General features: G+C 42.8%; 2 long non-coding RNA genes across 3 annotated transcripts; one reads left to right on the top strand and one right to left on the bottom strand.

Annotated features, from left to right (window-relative positions):
• Positions 1-976: 976 nt before the first annotated feature.
• Positions 977-2,453, bottom strand: LOC134212815 (uncharacterized). Its single transcript, XR_009979352.1, has 4 exons — positions 2,317-2,453; positions 1,968-2,254; positions 1,803-1,899; positions 977-1,719 (listed from the first exon to the last, which is right to left on the bottom strand). It is a non-coding gene; the product is annotated as an uncharacterized LOC134212815 (long non-coding RNA).
• A 7,318-nt stretch (positions 2,454-9,771) lies between these two features.
• Positions 9,772-14,897, top strand: LOC134212810 (uncharacterized). 2 transcript variants are annotated; one of them, XR_009979351.1, is made up of 3 exons: positions 9,772-9,989; positions 10,193-10,451; positions 14,346-14,897. It is a non-coding gene; the product is annotated as an uncharacterized LOC134212810 (long non-coding RNA). The 2 variants fall into 2 exon arrangements; XR_009979350.1 differs by lacking the exon at positions 9,772-9,989 and having other exon boundaries at positions 10,177-10,451.
• The last annotated feature ends 1,643 nt before the right edge of the window (positions 14,898-16,540 follow it).

Genomic DNA, 16,540 nt, shown 5'->3' with positions numbered 1-16,540 from the left:
AATCCAACTCTGTTTTTGGAAATTTTCTGATTTTAATGCTTAAATGTTTTCTTGAGCCTTGCACGCTCAACCTATAAAAGCATAATGAAATCAGATATTTATTAAGTCTTAGAACATGTAAATTGAACTACTTCAAAAAGATTTTTAGACATTCTCTGATTTTAATGCTCGAATGATTTCTTGAGCCTGGTAAGCTCAACCCATGACAGCAACCATTTTATCCCATCAATCTATACTAAGTCGACTCTCTACATCTCGATGTTCTATATCTCAATATCTCTACCTATGTCGATGGTTTCCTCAGTCCCTTCAATCTACATACATTTGGGCTTTTTTACATCTCGATAATCTCCCTATCTCGATATCTCTTTATCTCGATGTGTTCTGATCATATTTTGTTCAGGATTCACTCTCCTTATGTCGATATGTTCAAATTTTTAGGCTACTACACGCTTAGTTCAGTTCACCCAAATATGGGTGAACAGTACCTATAATCTCGAAAAAGTGCACATACGTATTTATGGGTGAAATTCCATTTACCCATATTTGAGTACAAGTGGTTCATAGAAATATTGGTAATGTTTATCTATTTATGGGTACTCTATTATAGGTGAAATTTACTCAGATATGGGTGAACCTTTTTTGTTTTGGATATTGAAATTTTTTATATGGAATGAAATATTTGCATATCGTGTAACAAAAAGTCGTATCATACTATTTTATTAATTTAATGAAAATCATGTACAGTATCCCCTCGCTTATCCGGACCTCGCTAATCCGACGACTCGTTAGTCCGGATCTCGCTAATTCGGAATTTTCCGGATTAAAAAGTATCAACACCCATTTAAACACATTATGCTGTCAGTTTTCAAATTTGTGCTGTGATTTTGTTTTGATTCATTTGTATGGATTTGACAGTCGGATTAACGAGAGCAACCCCGGTAGTCCGGCCATACATTTGTCGGATCAGCGGGGGTATACTGTATACAATTTAATTAGCTATTTTAAATTATGTTGTCAATTATTATATTATGTTATGTTTACGTAGTAACTGAAAAAAGTTACTCAACAATTGAAGCACAAGTGACTGGAAGAATGGCTGCATGTAACACCGGAAAAATCTTGGTAGCACGGTAGCAGCATCAACACAAAGCAGAATATTTATCAAATCCTAATGGTGAATCACATGTCAACAGCAGCAGGTCTCGGGTCACATGATAGACGACAAATTAATGAACCAAGTTTGATGGAATGCAATTCCGGACCTGGTAGCAGATGGATGATGGAACAAACTGAAATGCTCATCAGCAGCAGCTGCATCAGTATAGAGGAACATTCAGACATCAAACGCTCTTCCGGACTCTTCCTTCTTCGATAAATCCATCCAATCTTGGATATAATCCGGAGCTCACCGATTGATGTTGATGTCTGCTCTTAATTCAACGGGAATCCGGCTGATTAGGTCCATCGAAATTACATCTTATAAAAACCATATCTGGTTTTTCGAACTCTTAGCATATTCCTTTCTCCTTGTAATGTTTCCGCACCGCATTGAAGTTGATTCAGCAAAAGTCGTTAAAGATATCGATGATCCTTTGCTTCCGACACAGTACAATCTGCATTATGTAAGTTAACGATATCAGCTATCGACTTATTTACGCTTGCGATTTTATTTCGTTTATTGAAATCCGGTGGCGTCTTGTTTCAAGAATACTGCACCTGTGAATGACGAAAATGAAAAAAATGTTATGCTTCCCTGGAATAGAAAGTCCAAAAACAATTTCCAGTAAAAAAATACTCACCGGAATGAACGCCGGATTAGCTTCATGTGCAAATTATGACATGCTCTTAAGATCCAGTCCTGTAAGGCCCTGGCCCGAAACAGTTTTTGCTCGGAGCCTAAAAAATAAAAGCCGTCGACTATTAAACAATGTTTTGAATAATGGGATTAGTTTGGAAATACTTACCATACGAAATGCGTTCAATCCATGTCACAGCTGGTCAGCTATAGCTGACACACTATAATGGTGCTCCTCTGAAAAGCAACATTATATTTGGGGTGGGATATGTCAGTTAGATATTGGCCAACTGCGACAATCACTCGGCCAATTGGTGGGTAAGAGTGTTGTATTCTTCCAGGTCATTTTCGTAGCTCCAGAACCAGCACTAAGTTTTTGGGAAACGATTCCAAAGTCACATCCGGCTTTCGCATGATGCTTGAAAGGATGACTGTGGTGCAGCCTAGTTCGTTCACCTGAATAGCAAGAAGAATTACATTAAAATACTTCATCGCTGCGGATTTATTTAATTACTTACCAGGTTTTTCTTATGCAGCCCGGCGTTTCGGCCGGACGGGTTTTTCAGAGAACAAACTTCATGTTCGAGTGATGTTAAGGTTCGGGAAATTATTTTGTTTATGTTTTTTATTTCATCCAAATATGAGTAAACGAACTTACCCATATTTGAGTAACCCCACTTTTTCTCACAATATTGGTATATTCTACCGATTTTCTTGGTATAGTTTACCCATATTATCGGTAGTATATAAGTCACCCAAATATGGGTGAATGAAGTACCTATTTATAGGTAGACTGAACTAAGCGTGTAGACCATATTTGGACAATAACAAACACATCAACAACAGGAAACGACATTTATTTTGTTGTCGTTTTTCATAGCAACGAGCTTTTTTGGATCTAGTTGTACCCATTTTAATTTTCATCCCATTCCTCGATCTCTCCCTATCTCAATGGTCCCTTCAATATCGAGATGTGGAGAGGCGACTGTAGCTATTGGATTGGGATCTACGAAATTAATGGATACTCAGCTTATGAGACGAACAGACGTGTTTTCGATTGCGCTCCCCGAAAGTCAAGCAAATTAAATCCGGTGGTTTATTTTTCATCCGCTCGTGCCGCATCGCGCGCTTTTAGTGTACAGCGATGAGGCGCGAAAAGACTTTTCGTATAAACTATTCGCGCTTCCCGTTGCATGGCTTTTGCCGCACAGTTCTTGGGCTGAAGATAGAAGATGTTGTGAGACTCCAGTGCCACCGCGGTGAACAATGTGCTTTCGGCAAGGTTAATAAACATGAAGTGGATATTGCGGGGAAGAAGCACAAGTTGCGAATAACCATGGAAGATGGAAGTGTTGAAGTGAAGGTACATGATTTGCCGGAAAACGTTTCCGAAGAGAAGATCGTCGAGTTCGTGGAAGTGATCTCACTGCGTAAATTGACGTGGGGTGATAAATTCGAGTTTGGTGGACTTCCACTCGGGAATTGGGCGGCTCGCATGCTGATAAAATGCAACATCGATTCGTGGGTCACGATCAATAGTCAACAAGCTTATATCCGCTACAAGGGACAGATTTCTTCCTGCAAACACTGCAAAGAGCAGACTCACTCTGGAATTTGTTGTGTGCAGAACAAGAAGATGGTGGTCGAAAAGAGCTACGCGAACGTAGCGAAGCAAACTACGCCACGACAACCCCGAATAAGGCGAACGGTGTGAAACCCTTGAACGTTAAACCGGTCGGTCAGCGTTATGTGGCTCCATCACCAACATCGCTAGATGCATTCACCACAGCCACATCCGGTGTGTCAGACTGACACTAAATCAAACAACAAGCCAACCGACCGTGAGCATCATACGAAAGGTGTCTCCTAGCCCGTTGCAAAAACAAAGTGCGCGCAGTTCATCGTCACGCACACACCGGACGATTCGTCAACATCGAAGCCGAGGCCGCCAGGCGGGTAAGAAACAAGGATGCGACGACAGAGACGACGAGCGGGATGAGAACGCCAATCGATAAATGCCTCTCACGCCCTACAATCTCGCATCGATAAACATCGGAACTATCACGAACCAAACGAAATTGAACGCACTCCGAACCTTCATCAGTAGCCAAAGTTTCGATATTGTGTGTCTGCAGGAAGTCGAGAACGAATAGCTTTCCTTGCCAGGCTATGTCGTTTTCGTGAATGTAGACCACACGAGAAGAGGTACAGCTGTTGCAGTAAAGGAACACATCCAGGTTACACACGTCGAGAAGAGTCTGGACAGCAGACTGATCGCGACGAGCCGCCCATCAAAACAGACATTCAACAACTGCAGATGCATGATGCGTGGGAAAAGCTGTTCCCGCGTGATCCCAGATTCACGTACATCAATCGGAACGCACAATCCCGACTTGAACCTATGTACGTAAGCGATGGCCTACAGAATAATCTACAGTCTGCATTCACGAACGTCTGTTGCTTTACCGACCACAAGCCGTTGACGGTAAGGCTCTGTCTGTCCCCACTGGGGCATAAGCGTGGGCGCAGTTTTTGACAGAAGATGTTGACAGAAATGTTGTCTAGTTCCATTATAAGTGGCAATATTGGACACGGTAGCGCAGAAATTACGGATCGTGGATGGAATGGTGGCTGTCGTACGCTAAGCCAGAGATAAAATCGTTTTTCAAGTGGATATCTCGAGCCGTTTTCCACGAATTTCACGATGCACACCAGCGTCTCTATGTGCAACTAAGGCTAGCGTACGACGGATACTATCAACATCCCTAAATGTTGATCACCATAAACCTCGTATCTAATCAACGAGACGCGACTTGTGGGAGAACCCATGTCGATCTTCCAGCTGGGGGAAAGACGACGTAAAAAAGTAATCATCGAGCAGCTGCAAACGGCTGAAGACGAGATGGCAGATTATCCAGAAGCAATCGAAACCAATTTGTTTGCTTTTTCTTGAATCTATACTCGAAAAAGGGGTACAAAATGGTGAGTTGAAATCCGGTAAGAAGCGCCTAACATAGCTCTGGTCCTCACGCTTCCACGGGTCTCCCGATGACAATTGACCGCCAGCTAAGGATTACGTACTTAGCTGATAGTGTAGTCTGGGCACTGTTGTCTTTCTGACATCAGCTAGAGTGAGAGGGTACGTCCTGTGGGGTCTGCCTAGGATGTGGTGGTGTTCGACAGTGGGCTCTGTTGAACTTCTAATAAAAAGCTGCATGTGTCCCCAAGCAGGCCCTATCAAAGCGACCGTGTGCCGCTCAAAGCGCACTAGCTTAGTCCTGGTGTTGGGTGGGACTTTAAACAATTTTGACCCGACTGATCGAGCGTCTGTTCACCAAGAAGGTGCGGAGGAGCGTCTGTTCTGGCATCCAGTGGTTGAGTATGAAATGCTATTCCCCGGAAGCTATACCTAAGATGGCAGCCCCATCCTAGTGGATAGGGAACCTTGGGCCAACAACCTACTGTTCCCGAAACATCAATTTGTTCGAGAATCCGATAATGAAAGAATATGATTTTACGGTGACGACTCTTAGCGCGAAACAACGGACACGAACAGAACATGGAACCCTTTACATTACATTAACCCTATCCCAGCAGGTTAAATTGGCACAACTTGCCAATGAGGCACGCCGCATGAAGCTTGAGATCCTAGGACTGAGTGAAGTCCGTTGGCCAAACTTTGAAGAACACAGAACGCCGTCGGGACATGTTCTGCTATGCTCTGGTTTACGAGGTGAACACGCTCCCCGGCATTGCGGATTTGGATTCCTACTAATGCGCCTACCGATGCTGCCGATCTGCAAGACAAAGAGAACTTCTACAGTTAACTTAATGCCGTCGTAGATAGTATTCCGAAGGGTGATATCAAAATCTGTTTGGGCGACTTCAATGCGAAGATCGGATCCGACAACTCGAACCATGGGCGCATTATGGGACGCCATGGTCTCGGAGAAATGAGCGAAAACGGATAGCTGTTCGCAGATTTTTGTGGTAATAACGACATGGTGATCGGGGGATCGCTCTTCCCTCATCGACCGGTTCACAAGGTCACATGGGTCTCCCGTGACGGCTTTACAGAAAATCAAATCGACCACATCTGCATCAGCCGAAAATGGAAACTGAGCCTTCTTGATGTACGGAATAAACGTAGTGCCGATATCGTGTCTGATCATCACCTCATCATCGGCGAAATACGCCTGCGGCGTATATCTCACGATATCTCACGACGCTTAAGCGGAGTGAAGATGAATGCAACGATGCCTGTGAAAGACGCGAATGATCAGTTATTGACCGACCCAACTGACCAGCTGAAACGCACTTCGAACAACTTTTTCAAGTGCCAGCTAGGCCATCACCACCTCGGCATGATCTGCCTAGGATCCGACGTATAACACGCGTCAATACCGCAGCTCCATCACTGCTAGAGATTCAAACAGCCATCCAATGCATGAAATCGAATAAAGCTCCAGGGGTTGATCGCATATCAGCCGAGATGTTCAAAGCTGACCCCATGACATCCGCTCAACTACTGCATCGTTCATTTTGTAATATCTAGGACACCGCAACTTTCCCGGTCGACTGGATGCAAGGTATCTTAGTGAAAGTACCCAAAAAGGGTGACCTGACTGTATGCGATAACTGGCGAGGCATTATGTTGCTGTGTACCGTTCTCAAAGTTATATGCAAAGTCATCTTAGCCCGGATTCAGGAGAAGATCGATGCGACTCTCCGGCGGCAGCAGGCCGGATTCCGTGCCGGAAGATCCTGTGTGGACCATATTGTCATCGCTTACAAGTCGAATTCCAATCTTCGTACGAAATGTTTCTAATCTTACTCTATTCAATGGCTTCGTGAGTATGTCCGCTAGCATTGTTTCTGTTGGACAGTAACTTACTTCTATTTCATTGCGTTCTGCCCTTGATAAAATTGAATTTTGTGTCTATGTGCTTCGATCGTTTCTTTACGTGGTTGGTTAACATTTTTATGCAGCTTTGATTATCCTCGTAGATTCGTATCGGAAACATTACGATTTCTCCGAAATCCTTCAATAACTTCTGGATCCTCTACAATTCTTGACAACATTTGGCGAGTGAGATGTTATTGTGGGCAGCAGGGACTATGTCCAAGGGGTTGACGATCCCGCCCCAGACCATCTGTGAGTTGTTGGGCTTGTCTAGGATGTGGTGGGGTTTAACAGTGGGCCCTGGTAAATTCCTAAAAAACTGCATGTATTAGCAAGTAGGCCCCCTTTCAAAATGGCCGTGTGACAAGCCCAAGTTAGGTGGGACACACAACAGACCTGACACGACGGCCCTCCTACGAGATAGGAGGTTTGAGCAGGCTCAATAATTCGCTAGGTCACTTGGTTTCGCAGGTTGCGACAAGATGATTTACGATGAATTATATCCCCGGAACTTCGACGTCGTGGCGCTCACTAGACGTCCGCATTTACCGCAGTGCGAATATTGAATCCGACCTCTACCTCGTTGCAGTATGTTTGCACTCAAAACTCTCGACGGTGTACACCACGCGTCGAAGTCAAACGCGACGGCTTAACATTAGGCGGCTACAAGACGGTAGACTAGCCCAAGAATACGCGCAGCAGCTGGAAGTGGCACTTCCAACGGAAGAGCAGCTAGACGCAGCGTCTCTTGAAGATGGCTGGAGAGATATTAGATCCGCCATTGGTAGCACCGCAACCGCTGCACTTGGCACAGTGTCCCCGGATCAGAGAAACGACTGGTATGACGGCGAATGTGAGCAGTTAGTGGAAGAGAAGAATGCAGCATGGGCGAGATTGCTGCAACACCGCACGAGGGCGAACGAGGCACGATATAAACAGGCGCGGAACAGACAAAACTCGATTTTGCGGAGGAAAAAGCGCCAGCAGGAAGATCGAGACCGTGCAGAGACGGAGCAACTGTACCGCGCTAATAACACACGAAAGTTCTATGAGAAGTTAAACCGTTCACATAAGGGCCACGTGCCACAGCCTGATATGTGTAAGTACATAAACGGGAACCTTCTTACGAACGAGCATGAGGTGAGCCAAAGGTGGCGGCAGCACTACGAAGAACACCTGAATGGCGATGTGGCTGACGAAGATGCCGGTATGGTGATGGACCTGGGAGAACGCGCGCAGGACATAGTTTTACCGGCTCCGGATCTCCAGGAAATCCAGGAGGAGATTGGCCGGCTGAAGAACAACAAAGCCCCTGGGGTTGACCAACTACCAGGAGAGCTATTTAAACACGGTGGTGAGGCACTGGCTAGAGCGCTGCACGGATCATTACCAAGATTTGGAAGGAGGAAGTTTTGCCACAGGAGTGGATGGAAGGTGTCGTGTGTCCCATCTACAAAAAGGGCGATAAGCTGGATTGTAGTAACTACCGCGCAATAACATTGCTGAACGCCGCCCACAAGGTACTCTTCCAAATTGCAAGGGAGTTCGTGGGGCAGTACCAGGTGGGTTATATGGGCGAACGCTCCACCACAGACCAGGTGTTCACCATTCGCCAAGTATTGCAGAAATGCCGCGAATACAACGTGCCCACACATCATCTATTCATCGACTTCAAAGCCGCATATGATACAATCGATCGGGACCAGCTATATAGCCATATGGCAGCTAATGTACGAACACGGATTTCCGGATAAACTGACACGGTTGATCAAAGCGACGATGGATCGGGTGATGTGCGTAGTTCGAGTTTCAGGGGCATTCTCGAGTCCCTTCGAAACCCGTAGAGGGTTACGGCAAGGTGATGGTCTTTCGAGTCTGCTATTCAACATCGCTTTGGAAGGGGTAATACGAAGAGCGGGGATTAACACGAGTGGTACAATTTTCAGTAAGTCCGTCCAGCTATTTGGCTTCGCAGACGACATAGATATTATGGCACGTAATTTTGAGAAGATGGAGGAAGCCTTCATCAGACTGAAGAGGGAAGCCAAGCGGATCGGACTAGTCATCAACACGTCGAAGACGAAGTACATGATAGGAAGAGGTTCAAGAGAAGACAACGTGAGCCACCCACCGCGAGTTTGCATCGGTGCTGACGAAATCGAGGTGATTGAAGATTTTGTGTACTTGGGCTCACTGGTGACTGCCGAAAATGATACCAGCAGAGAAAATCGGAGACGCATAGTGGCTGGAAATCGTACGTACTTTTGACTCCGCAAGACGCTCCGCACTATATAACCAAACTGACAATCAACAAAACGCTCATTGGACCGGTAGTCCTCTACGGATACGAGACCTGGACGATGCTCGTGGAGGACCAACGCGCACTTGGAGTTTTCGAAAGGAAAGTGCTGCATACCATCTATGGTGGGGTGCAGATGGCGGACGGTACGTGGAGGAGGCGAATGAACCACGAGTTGCATGAGCTGCTGGGAGAACCATTCATCGTTCACACCGCAAAAATCGGCACGTAGCCAGAATGTCGGACAATAACCCGGTGAAAATGGTTCTCGACAACGATCCGACGGGCACAAGAAGGCGAGGTCCACAGCGGGCAAGGTGGATCGATCAGTTGAAAGATGACTTGCGGACCCTCCGTAGACTGCGTGGTTGGCGACGTATAGCCATAGACCGAGCCGAATGGAGAAGACTCTTATATACCGCACAGGCCACTTCGGCCTTAGTCTGAATAAATAATAATAATAATCATATTATGGTGATACGGAACACACATCTAATATATTACAGTTATCGTTTCCGGCGGAAAGGGCTGCGTTCAATACTCGGCTGAACGATAAAAACTGATATGTATCAAGTGTGTGTGTGTGTGTGTCATCCTCTATTCCTCACCCAACTGGGGGCGGTGATCAAGTAGTACTACGAATAATTTGATCAGATCTCATGCTCCGTAATGGTGCCCTTTTTGTTACGAAGACCAGAACGTTAAAAAGGAATCACTTCTGAAGCATGAAAGGTTTCTTCAGAAAGTGTGGGGAATGGGATGTACTGTAGCATTCGACCATTTGGACAGACCCCTCCGTTATTGAGTACATGAGGTAAACTCAAAATCATGTTTATGAGTGTCCCGGGTTGGATATAAAAGGGAGATGAATAAACCAGCTGTCTGATGTTTATATCTGATAACTAACAAGACAGGTGTTATCATTTCCTCTAAAAGAGAAGTTTCCAAGTTTTACAAGTGGCGACGAGGATAGAATAGATAGTGAAAAAGTGAAATTTGAAAGTGGAGATCTATCAATAGGTGTTGTTTGCAGTTTGCCGTTTTTTTTGTGCTGTGCTTTTTCATTCCTTTGGCGCGCAATCGTAAACAACTGATCTTTGTAATTACGCTAATAGGCATTGTATCACCTGTTGTTAGATCTCATATTGTGTCATTTATTTCGGTGGGCAGTTTTGTCAACACCGCGGAGTAGTTTTGTTTGCTTTGTTCGGCAGAGGTCAGGTGCAACTGTTTACCGACCATTTTGGCCGCAACTACATTCAATTTGGAGTGCAGAAAGAAGGTTTTGGAGTTGTTCGAGGAGATTGCTGGTGAATTTGAAAGGCTGTTGTTGGTTGCTGTTGTTTGTTGCTGTGGATGATCGGTTTTGCAGATGGTTCTTATCCGATAGTGAGCTGGGTGAATTCTGTTTCGTGCCGGGTTTTTGATTGATCAACAGTACAACCGTCAAGGTAGGAGGTACGTTGTTTTTCTTTTTTCTTCCTTACATTGTATTTAGTTATTTGCATTGCCATTGTTAGAATTTGTCATTTTTTTCGGTTAAATTTTAATCAGCCGAGCTAGATATGCCGCTAATAGGATCCATCGAAGCTTACATTCCTGGTTCTACTAGTTTCGCCCAATATGTAGAACAAATCGAATGGATTTTCAAGATTAATAAAATTGCACCTGAAGAAAAGCTAGCCTTTTTCCTTGGGTTATGCGGGCGAGAAACGTTTAGTGAGCTAAAGCTTTTGCATCCCGGTGTTGATCTAGCAACGTTAACATACGAGGCCATAATTGATTCCCTGAAGCGTCGTTTCGATAAGGCTGAAACCGATATGTTTCAGCGATACAAATTTTATAATATGGTACAAGGTGAGTCAGAAACCGCTGAGGATTTTATACTAAAGGTCAAACTGCAGGCAGAAAGTTGCGGTTTTGATGCATTTAAAGAAACAGCAATCAGAGATAAATTGGTAATGGGAGTATTAGATAAACAAATTCAGCAAAGATTAATTGAGGAGGAAGATTTGACGTTGACTAAGGTGGAGAAACTTATAGTAAACCGTGAATCTGCAGGAGTGCGAACTCGAATGATGAACGGAAACAATTTGACTATAGTAGCCAAAGTAGAGGACAGTAATAGGAGAGTCTATAGTTCATCCAGGTCAAGAAGCAAAGAAAGGAGGAACAATTTCAAGAGAAACTATAGTAGTAGCCCTACTAGAAGTCGTAGTAGATCCTCGCCAACTCCTAGAAAATCATATTATTGCAATTTTTGTAATAAAAAAGGACACATTAAGAAGTACTGCACGAGTTAAAGAATAAGAAGAAGAGGATGCACGTCAAATTCGTTGAAGCTTCTCCATCGCAGATCGATAATAGGTCTGATTACTTTAAACGCCTAAGAGAAAATCCTAAGGAAAGCGAATCAGAATCCGAAGAAAACTGTTTGAAGATTGCATCAGTAAAGCGTATAAATGAGCCATGTTTCGTGGAGCCCATCGTAGAACAGTTTAAATTGAAGATGGAGGTTGATTGTGGCTCGGCAGTCAGCGTTATCGATGAGCGGGATTTTCATGATTTCTTCCATTATTTACCATTAGCACAATACAGTAACAGGCTGGTAGTAGTAGATGGAGCAAATCTCGAAGTCTTAGGATGCGTGCGAGTTACAGCTGAGGTGAACGGAATCCGTGGACAACATTTGGAGCTGGTTATTCTGCAAAACAACAAGCGTTCGCGTAGAATTGTCCCACTTTTTGGCCGGAAATGGTTGGATTTATTTTTCCCACAATGGCGTGAGCCTTTCTCTAGCGGTAGAGTGAACCATATTTCTGAAAATAGGATCGGCAGTACAGTGGAGGACATAAAGCGTAAGTTTAGTCATATTTTCAAGAAAACATTTTTGGATCCAATTGTTGGTTTTGAAGGGGATTTGGTTCTAAAGGACGATAGGCCAATTTTTAAAAAAGCTTACGAAGTTCCTTTGAGATTAAGACAAAAGGTTGTTGAACATATTGATGCCTTGGAAAAAGATGGAGTAATTACACCCATAGAAGCAAGCGAATGGGCCTCTCCAGTTGTAGTAGTAGTCAAGAAGAATCAGGACATTCGTTTGGTTATTGATTGCAAGGTTTCCATAAATAAACTTATAGTTGCAAATACTTACCCTTTACCAAATGCTCAAGACCTTTTTGCATCATTGGCCGGAGCTAAAGTATTTTGCTCTTTGGACCTTGCTGGAGCTTATACTCAGTTGAAATTGTCCAAGAGGTCACAAAAGTTCATGGTAATTAATACTCTCAAAGGTCTTTATAGGTACAACAGATTGCCTCAAGGGGCGTCTTCCAGTGCATCCATTTTTCAAAAAGTTATGGACCAAATTTTGTGTGGTTTGCCATTGGTAGTTTGTTACCAAGATGATGTGCTTGTTGCAGGTATTAACTTCGAAGACTGTAAGAGGGATCTTTATCTAGTTCTAGATCGGTTGTCAACGGCTAATATAAAGGTTAATCTTAATAAATGCAAATTTTTTGTAGATGCTCTGCCTTATTTAGGACACATTATCTCCGAGAATGGTCTAATGCCTTGTCCTGATAAAGTTGAAACAATTCGTGCAGCAAAACCACCACGAAATATTTCTGAATTGAAAGCCTTTTTAGGTCTTTTAAACTTTTATGATAAATTTATTCCTCATTTGTCATCCCGTTTAAACTGTCTGCACAACTTATTGAAAAGGATGTATAGTTTATTTGGTCCAATGAATGTCAGAAAACATTCGAACAATGCAAGGATTATCTTCTGAATTCGAATTTATTGGAACTTTTCGACCCAAAGAAACCAGTAGTGGTAGTTTCCGATGCTTCTAGCTACGGTCTTGGAGGTGTCATTGCGCATGAAATAAAAGGTGTAGAAAACCCATCTCTTTCACGTCGTTTTCCTTGACCGAGGCGCAACGTAAGTACCCAATATTACATCTAGAAGCTTTAGCGGTTGTGAGTACCATTAAAAAGTTCCATAAGTTTCTATATGGCCAAAAATTTACCCTATACACCGACCACAAACCACTTATTGGAATTTTCGGCAAAGAGGGCCGAAATGCAATGTACGTAACACGACTTCAACGTTATGTCATGGAACTTTCAATATATGATTTCGATATAATTTATCGCCCTTCAACCAGAATGGGAAATGCCGATTTTTGTTCCCGATTTCCTCTACCTAATGAAGTTCCAAAACCTTTGCAAAGGGAATACGTAAAAAACCTGAACTTTTCATCAGATTTCCCTGTTGACTATCAACAAATTGCCAAAGAAACAGAAAAGGACGTTTTTCTAAAACAAGTTCAAGCCTTCATCACCAACGGATGGCCAGATAAGAATACGCCAGAATTCAAAGATGTCCATGCACATTATCAGGATTTAGAAATAGTTGATGGCTGCATTCTATTCCAAGACCGGATAATTATTCCCAGTGCGTTGAGAAATAGAATACTTAATATGTTACATAAAAATCACACAGGGATGGAAAAGATGAAACAACTAGCGCGAAGGAGTGTATACTGGTTCGGTTTGAATAGGGATATTGAAAATCACATTAAATCGTGTCGGACTTGCAATGAAATGCATATTATGCATAAGCCAAAGACTACCAACACATGGATTCAGACAACGCGACCATTCAGTCGTTTGCATGCTGATTTTTTTTACTTTCAACAGAAAGTTTTTAATCATAGTCGACAGCAACACCAAATGGTTAGAATTAGAATATATGCCAAATGGAACAGACAGCAAAAGGTAATAAGAAAATTTTCAGCTGTATTTGCTAGATTTGGATTGCCGGATATAGTTGTTACTGATGGAGGTCCTCCTTTCAACTCGTACCCATTCATCAAGTTTCTCGAAAACCAGGGCATAAAAGTTTTAAAAAGCCCTCCTTACAATCCACAGAGTAATGGACAAGCAGAGAGGATGGTGAGACTGGTCAAAGAAGCATTCAAAAAGTATGTACTTGACCCACAGTTGCAGCTTTTGGATACAGAGGACAAAATACTTAATTTCTTATTCAATTACAGGAATATCTGCCTAGATAACGGTGAATTCCCTTCAGAACGAGTGTTTAGCTTCAAACCAAAAACAGAACTCGATTTGATTAATCCTAAATTACACTATAAAAGACAGCTAACTACCCCTTTGCATGAAAAACGTCATTACCAACAAAATTCTGGTATTGTAACACATGACCCATTCACAAAATTGACTGCAGGAGACTTTGTCTACTACAAAAATAATAATCCTACTGACATTCGCCGTTGGCTAAAAGCAACATTTATTAAAAGATTGTCCTCGAAGATTTTCCAGGTCTCCCTTGGTGGCCGTCTTTTATCGTCACACCGGCAACAGATTCGTTTGGTGGAAAAGCCCGATCGGAAAACTACAATAGTTTTGTTTGATCGCAATGCACCAGTCCGTCCAACCAGTACAGCTACCGCTCGACAAGCAGAATCTGACGAAGAAGACTTTTACGGTTTTGCATTGGAATCGCAAATTTTCCATGCGCCCGTTTCGATGTCGATTCCAACAACAACAACGTCAAGTCATGCAGCTCCAACTTCGTCATCAACATCGAGAAAACGAAGCAGTTCTGAAAAAGAAATTTGGAAATCGAAGCGAGTCAAAATATCGAATAAGCGAAATGATTATTATTATTATTAAGAAACAAATAGTATTAAGCCATTGTGAATTATAAAAACTTAAAGGGGGAAGAACTGTAGCATTCGACCATTTGGACAGACCCCTCCGTTATTGAGTACATGAGGTAAACTCAAAATCATGTTTATGAGTGTCCCGGGTTGGATATAAAAGGGAGATGAATAAACCAGCTGTCTGATGTTTATATCTGATAACTAACAAGACAGGTGTTATCATTTCCTCTAAAAGAGAAGTTTCCAAGTTTTACATGTACTAGTTGCGTTGCGTTGCGTTGCGTTGCGTTGTAACGGAGTATTTCGTAGATTGCATACTGATAGTTGTCATGTATATTCTTTACCTTTCTTACCCCAATTGCTTATGGATTTCCATTTGGGATTCAATGGAAATCCAATTGGGGGTCCAAAATGATAAAACATGAAAGCTATCATTGCCGGCCACGCCCATCTTCTCCGTTACTAGGAAAGGGAAGGAAATGATGATATGACATCTACTTAACGAGAGGCCAACGACTCACCGACGCCCTCATAGATGTCAAGGAATTGGATGGTGGGTAGGGTATGTGGTTTAGGAGTATCATTATAAGCAAATGATAGAAAATTTGTGGAAATACGTTGGGAGTGACTTTGCTAAGAAATTTATGTCACTCCATTATCCTTGCCGATGATTTTCCTCGGATGGGGCGAAGGTATTAGCCTTGCCCTGGCTAATAGCCTAGGTTTAAGCGCCTTTGCTCGCTCTCTGAAACGAAAAAAGAGCAAAAAGAAATTAAATTCCCCTTCCCCCCTGATATGATAATGATTTTGATCAACAAATGAATTCTAAGTGGATGAATAAATGATCAAACGGCTGCAAACAAGCCTCTATTGTCGTAGCAGAAGCAAACCCGCCTCAATACGACAGGCAGAAGCACATGTTTGTGATTCAAAGCTCCCATACGAATGATCCAGAAATATCTACATAACTCGAGAACTAATCAGAGGATAAATAAATTTTAGGCGAAACGAAGTTCGTCGGGTCTGGTAGTACTACATATAAGTACGCCAAGTTGATGCAATTTACTAAATAATGTAATAATAGCTAAAGGCACTCACCTTGTTCCAAAAGTTCTTACCCTCTTCCCGATATACTTATGGAGCTGGATCATTCTACATCCCATGAATATTTCTCTGACACGGCAGTTGTCATTAGCGAAACAGGAGGCACGCCACCGATCCGTTGGAAGTCATTATCAGCCACCCGCCGCGGAACTGAATGAATAGTTGTAGGGCTGTACGTCCGGCATCTCGTGAATCCAACATGCTTTGGAAATTCATTTCCAAACTTCGGTCATCCGGGTTTGTTTGATTTCTGCACTAATAATTTCGTCCATTACGGTAATCGATAGTTGAAAAAAATTTTTTTTTTGTTTTGACGCGTGGAAAATTTTGAGTCTCTTTCTGTGGGGAATGGGATGTACTAGTTGTTCGTAACAGGTACAGCAAAACTTCACAAGGACGCCCTTATTCGTACTAACTACTCAGGAAGTAGAAGGTCGAGAAGAGCCACCATTGCCAACTAAAGCGTGAACCGGATATCTGGGACTCCCACAATATCCGCGGCAATAGCAGCGAACGATGCCCTGTACGTATTTAGTGTTGAATTTTACGATTTTTTTTCATGTTTATTAACCAATGAAGAACGGATAGATAAAGAACAGTAATGTGCTAGCAGCTAGGGAAACAAAAATATTTTTAAAAAATATAATGAGTACTACAGTCAAGTTTGAAGTGTTAAATTAAGGGATCATCCATTTATGCAAATATCGCTTTTTGGAATAGAAGTAATGTAAGGAATGTAACAAATAC

This window comes from Armigeres subalbatus, chromosome 1 (genome assembly GCF_024139115.2).
Source record: "Armigeres subalbatus isolate Guangzhou_Male chromosome 1, GZ_Asu_2, whole genome shotgun sequence".
Taxonomy (NCBI): domain Eukaryota; kingdom Metazoa; phylum Arthropoda; class Insecta; order Diptera; family Culicidae; genus Armigeres; species Armigeres subalbatus.
The sequence above is the reverse complement of the archived record's forward strand: the minus strand, read 5'-3'. Positions and strand labels throughout refer to the sequence as shown.